This window comes from Protopterus annectens, chromosome 4.part1 (genome assembly GCF_019279795.1).
Source record: "Protopterus annectens isolate FY-2018-M chromosome 4.part1, PAN1.0, whole genome shotgun sequence".
Taxonomy (NCBI): Eukaryota; Metazoa; Chordata; order Ceratodontiformes; family Protopteridae; genus Protopterus; species Protopterus annectens.
The window spans coordinates 942,211,090-942,223,442 of NC_056734.1; positions in this window are offsets into that span (position 1 = coordinate 942,211,090).

The following is a 12,353-nucleotide window of genomic DNA, read 5'->3' on the forward strand; positions in this document are numbered from 1 at the left end:
TTCAGAGAAATAGATGCCAAAAAGGAGTGGGCCTAGTACCGAGCCCTGGGGGACTCTGCTACTGACTGGCCTCTTGGTGGAGCTGGCCTCACCTCCAGTGGGTGAGAAAAGAGTTTATATCTAAATTTGTGAGCTTGCCTACAATGCCTGAGTGGGGTTATGTATAAAAAGCCTTGGCCAGGTCAAGGTAAGCTGTGTGCAGTCTTACCTTCATCCAATGCTTTGGTGACCCTGTCAAAAAAGTCCACCAGATTTAATAGTCATGACCTTCCTTTAACAAAGATGAACTGTGATATGAATGGTGTTTGCAGGTTATCTATGTCCTCATTTATCATGTCCATGATGATTCTTTCCATGGACTTACATATGAGGCTGGTAAGAATTATCTGCCTGTAGTTACCCAGATCAGTGGCTGGACCTCTTTTATGAAGGGGAATGACTGCAACCATCTTCCATTCCTTGATCACAATACCTGACTGAAGTCTCCAGCTGAAAACTGATTCAAGTGGGCCAGAGAGGTAATGTTTTATGCTATTTATTAAACATTTCAGGGTGTTATTGGGGCCCATAGATGCAGTGTTTTTTGCCTTGGAATGCGCATTGATGAACTGTTCACTACTGATGGTTCTTAGGATTGCGATATGAGGAATTTCCTTTGGACTTTCAGTGAGGGAGTGGGTAGAGAAATTCAAGTTTAGCCTGTCAGTCAAAAGGTTGGCAAGAGCCTCTGGTTCAGTGTGGTTGATACAATTTACAATAAGTTCTGTGCATTATAGTGTATTTCCCCAGAGGACATAGCTGTAGAAAGCTTTGTGATTGTCATTTGCCTGAGACACTATTTTCTCTTCAAATTTAGCCTTTGAAGTATTAATTAACCCTCTTAGCTGCCTGCTTAGATTGGTCAAGGAGCTTTGTTCCTCCTATGCTTGGCCAAGATTTTATTCTTTTGTTCTATAACCAGTTGATATTGTGATTCTACCAGGATGGCTTGTCTTTTGAGTCTTATTCTTAAAATAAGTGGGCACAGCTCGCTCTATACAGCTATCAGTGCGGCTATACAGAGATTTTGTAAATAGCTCAGCATATGTTGTGGGGTTTACTGGGTTTGGGGTTGTTTGAATTTAGCCAAGATGTTGCTTGCTAGAGAGAGAGATTAGTCTTGGAATAGTTCATAAAGGTTTTTGGTGTCACTGTGTCCCCAGATTTAATTTTGATTTCAAGTAATAGTGCCTTGTGGTCAGAGCTGATGACCAAGGGCATTACAATAGGTGAGGAACATTGGCCTCCCCATGTTCATGAATACAAGGTCAGGGATGTTTGCACCCCTGGTTGGAGAATGGACCAACTGTTTCAGGATGTTAATATTAACAAAATTTAGGAATTACTGGGCTTGTGCATTAGATGTGGTGTATGATTCCCTGACAGTAGAGGGGTAGTTAAGATCCCCCATGAATATCGAATTGGGTTAAACAGTGAGAGATTCTAGTACACTGAGATAGGTAATATGGTTTTACTGGGACAGGAAGGGGACCTAGGTTTCAAGGATATGGTATAAGACCCTGTTTATGGTGAGTTGCACATGTATGAGTTCCAATGGGTCATACACTTTAGCTAGTCTGGATGTGAGGCTGGTTTTAATATTGACTGAGATTCTTCTACCTCTAGTTCTCTCTTGTGCCGTAGCTGGTCTAAAGGTGTGAAAGGCTTTATAATCTTGCATTGTTGGGGTACTCTCTGTGACTTTAAAACTATGTCTGTATTACTAAACAGATGTCTACACACTCCAGTGAGAAGAAGGCTTGTAGGGAGTGGAGTTTCTTGTTAAGACTTCTAGCATTGAGCAGTGCCACTTTCAGATATTCCTTCATAGGGTCAGTTAAGTAGGTAGGTTCATCATAGGATCATAGGAAGTTACTAGGCTATTGGCTCTGAGGCCTATACAAGCCTAGCCAAGAATTTAGCCCATGTTCCAATAAGGCAGCACCCTATGCCACTGTCCAGCAGGGATACGGGTGGATTCCCAGGGGTGTATTGTCTGCTACCCATTCAGTTAAGCAGGTTGCACTTAGATAGCTTTAATGAGGTACTCTGCTTTACATGGAGAGGGGGTCACACAAATCTGTTTAGCCAACAAGTCCTATTGATGTCACAGACCAGGTTAAGGTCACGCTTGCGGGTTTGGCATTGCCTAAAAAGGCACTATGGTGGTGGAAAAGGTCTTTGCTAATATCTGAAAGCCAAGAGGGAAAAGTGCAGGCCAGCCCTGGCAAAGCAGCATGGTCTGTCAGCCATGTATTTCCAGGCCATCAAATATTAAAACTAGAAGCAAAGTCATTTGTTAAAATCAATCATTTTCTGTTGATAATGTGGTGTCAACATTGAAGAAGGTAATACTCTACTCAGTGCTAGGCCCATACATGCCTGAGACACATAATCAGTAAGCTCAATCATGTCTCGCTTCATATAGCTAAGGGAGGTACATCTCATGACAGAGTCATACTGGTACCTGTGGTTCAATGTCCTGAGTGCCTGTGTGACATTATCGATCATAGCCCAGGAAAGGCAGCTAATCGTGACTCTCTACACACTCATTCTGCAGATGGGGGCATCAGTGTGCCTCTCTATAGAATCACCAATGACCAAAAAATCTGGTTGTGTACTGGTTTGCTATAGGACTTAACAGTATAGCCATTGGACACAGTCTTACTTTGTGTAGCTGTGAGTTGTATTTTAACTGAGTGTTTACATGATGGCTGAGGACCCTTTCATTGATTGTACTGTGTAGGAGGTCTTAGTGTTTCAACAAGGTTACCTGTAAGTGCCTCAGCATAAGTAGTTTTATGTGTAGGGTCTTTACCCTGTGCAGTAGGCATGGTGTAAGTGTCACTGACAACCTCTATAGGATTAGTTTTGGTTGTATTAGAGAGTTTTGCTTCCAGTGTTAAAGTGTATTTACACCTCTCTCATACTTTATCTGTTTTATTAAGAATAAGTGTGATGTCAGTGTACATGAGGTAATTGCTGCAATGCCTCAGAATGCCCATCTAAACTGGACAGGCCACAGAGAAATTCAGGAAGTGCATATCCACAGCTATTAATTTACTAGGAAGGTGTGAGGGAAATTTTAATACTAATCTTATCCACTGTCTGGGGACTGAAATAAGTCACTGAGTGATGGGGCTATAGGGGCCTATTTTTTGTGGTTGTAGCTTTACCAGGGGCACTTATGATTTAGGTGACTGCACACACTTTAGATTGAAATCACTTAGTGACATGAGCTACCCATTGTCTCATTCCTTAACATATGGAAGTAGTATATTATTGATGACAGATAGATGGACCTCCTCTTCATTTCTCCATACCAGGTTTCTAATATTTAAAACCAAATCAATACATAACAAGCCTAGTAGCAACTGATCATGCAACAAGGATTCTATTCCACATCTTTGACAATATCCTGACTGGGTGAGAAGTGTTGATCCCATTTGGTAACTTTGGTGCTATCGGGACTCCGTCTCTCACATTTACATAGAAGGTCAATATCAGTGGTGGGGGTAGCCATTTGTGTGAAATCTGGGCAGTGCCTCTACCAGTTATTAAATGTTTGCTTTCTGCAGATTTCAGCTGCAGATTTAGCATCTTATACTGTTCACCCAGATATATGCAAATATTTATTTTACAGCTGCAGAGATTTCAGGGTACTATCATACCCATGATGGTAATTCTTGAAATTTTCATATTTGATAATGAGTCCATTGGATTTTTTTGCTGTTTCAGTGGGCATCATCTTTAATCAGGATATTTTTCCTTCTACTAATATTCAAGACATACATTAGACTTAAAGTTCCAGCTCATCATAGTGATATTTAATTTAGTGAAACAATTAAGGTTTTTTTTTCTTTTTTTTTACCACTGTCTCATTTATATCATATTAGGGATCTTCTACAGTTTGCATAATATTCAATCAGCATTTATACATAGAATATTGCAGGTGAATGTGACTGACTTCTTGTGGCCTATAGAATGATCTTTGGGGTGTACTTTACAAGCAGCTGTGACAATTATAGCCATTGTTTCAGTTATCCAAAAACAACAAATTTGCTATTTTCTGATGAAGCAATGTGAACTTGGAGGAAAGTATGTTTATTAACTGGATAAAATAGTGACATCCTGCACTTCACATCACCTAAGCAAATGTATTTAAAAATTTTAGTTTTCAAATTTTCATTATTCACAGATATGGCTTTTAGACTGAATACTTAACAGTATCATAATCCACACCCTCATTATGATTTAGCACCATTTAGGGTTTGATTTTTATGTACCTAGACTCATGAAAGATGATATGATCAGGATGTTCTTGAATTGAAAAGATAGGGTTGGTAGCTGGAACACAAATGGTGAAGAATGTGCCTTCACAAGACAAACCTATTTTGGATGACCATTATTCATCCTACTATCCTACATTTGAGGTTACACTCAAGTTTTATTGGACAATCTTTTCCAAGGTAATCTAATATGAAATGGAAGATGCACTCATCTTTTCATTTAGCAAAATCAGAGCTGGATTTTGGATTTATTAGTTTGGCTATACTTTCTCTATAATCTTTACATCAAGTAATTTTCCAAACTTTACATTCTTTGAAGGCTGGGATGCTGAAACTGTTCTTAAAGACATTTTATTTGCTTCACTCATTGATAACTTTACATTAAATTGACATTCACCTGACAATTGTATTCCAGTGTCAAACTGTTATTCTTAGATGAGATCTCTGAGGAAGTGACCTGCATTCAGCAGCTCTGACCAGCTCCTTCTGGACACATATAAACCAAAATAAAACATCAGTAAACTTTTTTACAAATACAGTATTTCCCATGCATGGAACAAACTCCGCCTTAACATCCGAATAATTTCTAACATAAATCTCTTTAAATCCAAACTTAAAACTTTTCTCCTAAATGCCAACATCTGTCACTGCAATGAACCCACTTACCATCTTATTACCTCTCACACTTTTAACACCCACCTATTGCAAGTGCCCTACTTCATTTGCAACTCTGTCTCTTTTTGTTAATTAAAAAAAAATAACTTTTGTACTGTATGCTATGCACATTATTGTCATGTTTATGTAAACTTCATTCTCAGCCCTTTTGTAAATTTCTAATATTCTCATGTAAAACATATTATTGTAATCATTGCTTAAAACTTCATTGTCAGATGTTTTTTTCTTTTTTGTAACTTTGTAATAACTGTCTGGAGCTTTTCTCCTCAGGTCTCCATTGAAAACGGGCCACAGTCTCAGTTGGACTAACCCAGTTAACAAATGACAAATAAATAAACAAACAAACAAATAAATAAATAAACTGAAAACTGAATCTCTTTTATCTCCTGTACCCATTTCAGTCCATAATTAGATCAAGACATAACAGTAATAATATCTTCATATGGACAATCATTTTTTTTAATTGTGATAAATCAAAGCTATATACTATTATAGCCCTCTATCTGTCTTTGGAAATGTCCAACTCTGTTGACCATGGAATTAGTATTATTACTAAATGCCTACAGATTCACTGTAATATTACTTGCACAGTTCTCAAGTGATTGACTCTTACCTGTCAGAATGCACTCATTGAATTGTTTCAGGTATCACTTCTTACAGCTACTGAGCTACAGATATTTCTTTGTGAATTCATTATTTGATGAGATATACAATATTAAAAAAACATGGATGACATTCAAGTGATCTTCATATTTTCAGCAAATGTCTGTTTTTTCATTCTTGACAACTGGCAGAATGATCAGTTGAATAAAATGGATTTTCACTGGGCTTAGTCTAAACACCTTTGAAGACTCAAACAGTGCTATTTCATGCAACTGTTCAAGCCCAACATACTTATTTGGCTCATCTATTTTTTTGGGGGGGAGGGGGAGCTGGAGTTTACTTTCAAAATATAAGATTTTTGTTCCTGAATTATGTCCATCAGTCAACTGTGGTAAAGTCCTTTTCCTTAGACCCTGACATAACAGCTCATGCTCTAGTTTCTTCCTCCCTAGATTATTACACTGCTGTGTGCCACATGTTGAATGACTCTAAAAAACAATTCCTATAATCTGTTTATCAAATCATTTGTTGAAGGCCCTGACCTGAAGGCTATATGTTCATTACAGTCTAATAATATCAGGGGATGTGACTGGCAGCAACCTTATTAGACAGTGAAGATAATCAGCTGAATATTCGGAAATAGATTGCTAGGCCAAACAAACGCAGATATTTTCCTGTGAGTTCTGCAAGTGAATAGAATGATTCATAGATCTCTAGTGAACAGGTAGTGACTGCAACTTCCTTTTTATCATGTCTCTCTTCTTCTGAGGGTGATCTTTCAGCTATTAAGCACCTTATATTTCAAACTGAATGCCTTGCTATATATAGGCCTTTGAGTATGAGACATCACTTAGTAGTTCGCTTAAGTACCACTTATCGTTGTGTTTTTCCCTAATTTTTTGTGGAGGAGTTGCTTCATGTCTTGCTTATTCACTAATCATATAGAGTGCCTAACATTTTTGGCAATGTTTTCCCTAAATTTACATGGAGGCGTTGTGTCGTGTTTTGCTTTTTCACTATAGAGCACCTAACGTTTTTGCCAATGTCTTTATCGTTAGTATTCTTAATTCCTGTACTCGATTTGACTTTTCATGTGTGCTGCATTTTGACAACTGCCCTACTAGTCTTTTAATGGTGTTAATGCTGTTGCCACTTACTTTATTTTGTGATATTTGTTGCTTATGATTTAAACTTTAAAATCAATGAATGATGAACATTAATGCCCTTCCACACATTCTATTATCAAGTGCCTGAACTTTTTGGATAATGAGACAATTAAAAACAATTCTGGGTAGTTATACAGTTTGGGTAACTCCAATCAATTAACAGATCTGCTTACAAATCATAAGGGATATGTCCTGTTGATCACAAAGACATGCTATAAGGACCATATAATCAACATTTCCATCGATAATGTGTATATTAAAAAAGTAGAATATTTTCATTTTTATCTACATTAGATGATAGATGACACCAGTGCTATCTGATGTCAGAGTAGGTGAAGCATCAGGCAGGCAAGAACTGCTGTCCCTAAGGACTTGAAGGCACAAGGGAGCAATTTGTATACAGGGCAGATGACAAAACAAATGCAGATGTCCATATGGAAGAATCATAAAAAAAAAGTACAATTGCTGTTACCTGTGCTCAGTCCATTTATGTCCCACACCCACAATAGGGTAAAGATGCCTGAGAAGTGTAGATCTAAAATTTACACACCTTATAGGTGGAAGAATTAAATTATAAAAAATTCTGTACTAATTAAGCTTCTAAACAAATCTGAGACACACTAACATATATTTAGGGTCGTATCAGGAGTCACGGTTGTGCAACGGTAGCATTGTCGCCTCACAGCAAGAAGTTCTCCCATTCGATTCTTGGCTGGAGCACCTTCTGTGTGGAGTCTGCATGTCCTCTCCGTGGTCGAGTGGCATTCGAAAGACATGCGTGAATGGGCGTGCCTTCATTGAAGGTTGGGCGTTGGGCTGGCACCTCGGCACCATAAAAATCTACTGCCAATCATTAGCGGACCAGAGTTCTGTTGTGGTGACCCCTAACCAGGAAAAGCCGAAAGAACAACAACAATAACAATTAATGCTCATATCAACCCTCCCATTCATCCCCAGAAATCCTGCAAACAAACCAAAAAAAAGTTGAGTTTACTCAACCTGGTAGTCAGCTTTTGGAATAATCTCTTGATTATCTTGACTAATTAGCATGACTCTAGCCAGCCTAACATTTGTACACCATATTGCTCATACAGCCTTAATGACAGTATCTGGAGTCGATAAGTAGATTAAATCAATATTCTATTAGAAACTGGCAGTGGTAGCAGGTAGCACTGACATGTAAATGTATATGAATTATTCTGCCAGGCTACTCTAAAATCATTAATTTCAATGGCTTCAGTGATACATAAAAATATTTGTAGTTCCTTTTTAGCCTAGTGTAGCATAGCATTATAGAGCCATTGGTCTTTCTGCTCCGAAACTGAATTATTACAGAAGGCACTATACACTTACATAATTACATTACGCCCTTTAGAACTGCATTTATCAAAGGGTATGCAGGTGGTGTGGATGATAGCTGACATTTCTTGTATATGACAGAGGATGCATGCTGTTTAGTTTGTGTAATTACCATGGTGCTGTTCATGTTATATGCCTTGTGCTGCCTATTTATTTCTTAGCTGGGATGAATCAATTTCAGCTCAGATCTGAATCTGTTGGGAAAAGCAGCAGGTAGGACAAAAACAGCTAACTTATGTTTACAGTACATGCCTAAATTCTAATGACAATAGGTGTTCTTAGAGATTACATATCAGAAGATCAGATGAAATTTATTTTGAGGTAAAAAAGACAGCAGTATTTGATGTGGAATCAAAAAGGTAAGTGATAGAGTTAGAAGTACATGGATAGAGAAGTAATAGCTTGTTTATTTATGGAGAAGGATTATAGCTGTGCTTAACTGTGATGTTTAAATGTTAGAAGGTTGCTTAAAATCAGAAATATAGTGTATTTTATATCTTATGTAGAGATTTTCTCCCTGATTTCTGCCTAGCTATAAATGTGGTTAAGAAGTCAACACAATTAAAAAGAAAAATTAAATTACTTAAGCGAACACAGACATATGATGACTTATGCAAGAATGAAACTTTTTATTTTTTAGTCTTTTTTGAAAATAAATTTGGCATTTCATTCTGAAACGTCTTCTATGTGGTTCCACGGGGGCAGTAAAATTATGACATTAGAAACAAGAAGTAGCCTTGTTGAAAGGCAAAAAAAATGTTTACAGAAACTGTTTATTTGAGGGGAAGCTGCCCTTACTTCTTCCCAATGCAGGAGGTTGTCATCGCATCACTTTGTCAGCACACACAGACACACTCCATTGGAATAACATTTTAACAGTACTTACAACAGTTGGTGACTTTGTGTGGCAGTGTTGTATCACATTTAAGGGGTTTCTCTCTCTCTCAAATGTAGTATGGGACAAACTAAGTTGTCCCGGTCCCACGAATAAGGGTAAAGGGGTGTGGGGAGGGCATAGAGGTTGGAATTAATGTAAGGATTTGTAGTTGGATAGGATAGTGGGATTGTGGTGGTGAAAGGGTTAAAGAGAAAGGGCGAGGTGAAAGGAAGTGAGGTAGGGGAAGGAGGGACTTCTGGCAGGATTAAGTGTTAGGGATTAAAGGAAGTAGGCACATTTGGTGTGAGTTAGTGGTGCAGTAACAACTAGCTTACATCCAGATGACCTGTAGATATTGTGAATGCAGGTGGGCCTTTTGGATGGTGGGGAGAGAAGGGGTTATGTTAACAGGGTCAGTTCCCGCCTCTCTCTTTTGGTGTTTCTCTGTAGTGCTTAATTTAACGTGGGGATGGAGTTTGGGAATATAGGCTGGGGGACAAGACTTACTGGCAGAGAAGGGTGAAAGGATTACTTAGAGCAGAGTGTGTGTGGGTGAATGGTTGGGGGTAGTGTCTGTGTAAGTCTGGTGCTCGGCTTACCTGGGTGCTGGTGTGATACTCTGGTTGTCCGGTAGGCCTGGTATTGTGGTGAATATTTCCTTGGTGTCCTGGAGCATTTGTTTCATGGTTGAGGGCCTCCTGGTGGTCCGGTGCTGGCTCCGGTTGGGTGGTAGGGCCGGTCATGGTGGTTGGGGTTCTTTGTGGTCGTCCGGTGCTGCTGAGGTTGCTCCCTGGGGAGAAGTCATCCAGGTGTCATCCGGGGGATTCATCAGGCCTTTTTCCCGTTTGGGCCATGCGGTCGAATAATATCCATGTAGGTAGGCCGGGGCTGTTGTTACCTCCTTCCTGTTTGGGGCCATGTGGTTGGTTAGGATCCATGTGGTTGGGCTGGGTAATCCATCGAAAAAAAAAGGAAAAAGGAAAAGTGTTCTTCTGGTGGTCGTGGTAGGCTGTGGGGGGTCCATCACCGTAATCCGGTCCCATTAGCGTTGGGAGTAGTGGCAGATGATCTTTTTGTGCTCCCTGGTCGGTTCATGGGCTGCTGTGTTCTTTCTTCAGTCCTCAGTGTCGTTCCTCGGGGTTTTGTTAAACAAAAGTGTTCTCCCGGTGGTCGTGGTAGGCTGTGGGGGGTCCATCACCATAATCCAGTCCCATTAGCATTGGGGGTAGTGCCGGATGATCTTCTCATGCTCCCTGGTGGGTTTGTGGGCTTTTGTGTCCTTCCTCCGGTCCCCGGTTTTGTCCGTGCATCGGGATGATTGTCACTGCTGTTGTGGTGTCCCTGCATCCTTGCTTCGGTGATGGTAGTGGTGGGAAATCCTTTCCGTCCTCCCTAGTGGTTTCAAGGGTAGCCTCTGCCGTCTTTACAGCCGTTGGGTCCTTGGCAATGGTTTTCACATGCGCACTGCTGTTCTTGGCCATTACCTCTCGTAGGGATAATGGATTGTCATTCTGGGAGAGAAAGATAAGTGTTACAGGCTTGGTTGTGGTTGAATGCCGCTAGGATTGGGTGACAGGTATGTAGGTAGAAAGATAGATGCATAGGATTATTTATGTATTTATTTATATATATATATATATATATATATATATATATATATATATATATATATATATATACATACACACAGAGGGATATTTATAGACAGGTAATATTCTAGTGTTAGGAAGGGGTTGGAAGCTGTAGGGTGGCGTGGCTGATTGGGTGTGCAGCTGAAGGGTGAAGTGTGTGCCAGGCAGGGTCATATTTTAATGTACTGGGGAGATATGAGTGCATTAGTTAGTGATTACACTGTATGATTAGTAGGTAAGCTATGCAAGGGGTGGTTTTCAGCTGCAGAGTATAGGTAAGTATGGGATTCAGCAGAGTGTGGTAGGGCAAGACAACATAGGGGATGGGGGGAGTAGGGCAGTCGGGTTTGTGGAACAGTTTTAACACTGTGTTTCCATTTTACAGATGGCTAACTTACCAGAACTAAGACAGTGATGACAAACTAGTGTGGATCAAGCGCAGGAGTTGTTCCAGGAGGTGGCAATGTCCAAGGTGGTACAGGAACCAGAACAGACCCCAGGTCGGAACAGGCAGCACACCGCAGTGAGAACCCCAGCTCGAGGAAAAAAGCAATAGGCATCGAAGCAGGTAGTGGCAGTGGATACACCGGTTCCCAGTACATCTCAAGACGAAGATGCAGGTAATGGTTTTAATACAGCAGTATTGTCTGGGGAAGCTAGGGGTTGAAGATTGTGGTGGGGGGAGGGATAATGGAGATTTGTCAGTTGGGGACCTTGGAGGTGGTGTGCAAGTGATAGAGAAAGCTCAGAGGCAACTAGCAGAGGGTGCCAGGAACCCGGTTGGAGATGCAACGGGGGTGGCTATTGGTTCCGGGGACAGTTCGGTCTTGGACTCAGAGGTAGGCTATGACTTTGGGCTGTGGCCAAGGGACTGGTTGGCTACTCAATCTTTGAGACAGGGGACAGGAGAGGTTTTCCTGACTCCGCATTTTCCGGGCTTGGTTAAGGAAAAGAATTTGGAAAGGAGAGTATGTGGATTTGTTTGAGCTGATTGATGTGGAAGGGGTCCAATGGCTAGGGGAAGCAGAGTCCTCTAATAGCAAGGACCTGTTGGTGGCTTTAGCGGCATTGGAAAGACAGAGGGTAGGTAAGCTTCACCCTAGGACATGGGATAATTGAGTGGTTGGCTTTATTTATTTTATGGCAGTGCAGCTGGAGAAGGACGGGTCTCTGGCCCTGCCGCTTCTAGGTTATTTCCTTACCATTTGTGAGGCACAATGCTTAAGGCCGGGTAATGCGTGGCTTTGGTACAATCAGTGTTTCTACAAACGGAAGGCTGTGGACCAGTCACTTCATTGGGAGGTGCATCATCTAGATTTATGGTTGGCTACGATGATGGACAGTTATGGTGGCTTTAACAAAAGGGTGAGTGGAGCAGAAGCAGTGGGTGTGTGTTGTTTTTTTAATAGTGGTTCCTGTTCATGGGTGGGGTGCAAATTTGCACATGTTTGTTCAAGATGTGGAGGGAGTCATTCACTCATTGGCTGTGGTCGGCAAGACTTGTCCACCTGGAATTCTAATGTTATGGGTCGTGAGGGTGGATTTGGTGGGCAAGGCTTCTCGCAAGACTTTCGACCTGTCTGGGGGAGGGGTAATTTTCAAGTGTCGCAGCGATTTGGACTCGGGTTCTTTAGAGGCAATAGAGGAAGAGGCACCATTCCCTATTAAGGTGGAGGTTCTCCGGGGTATGTTTCGTCGGTTTCCGAAAATGAGA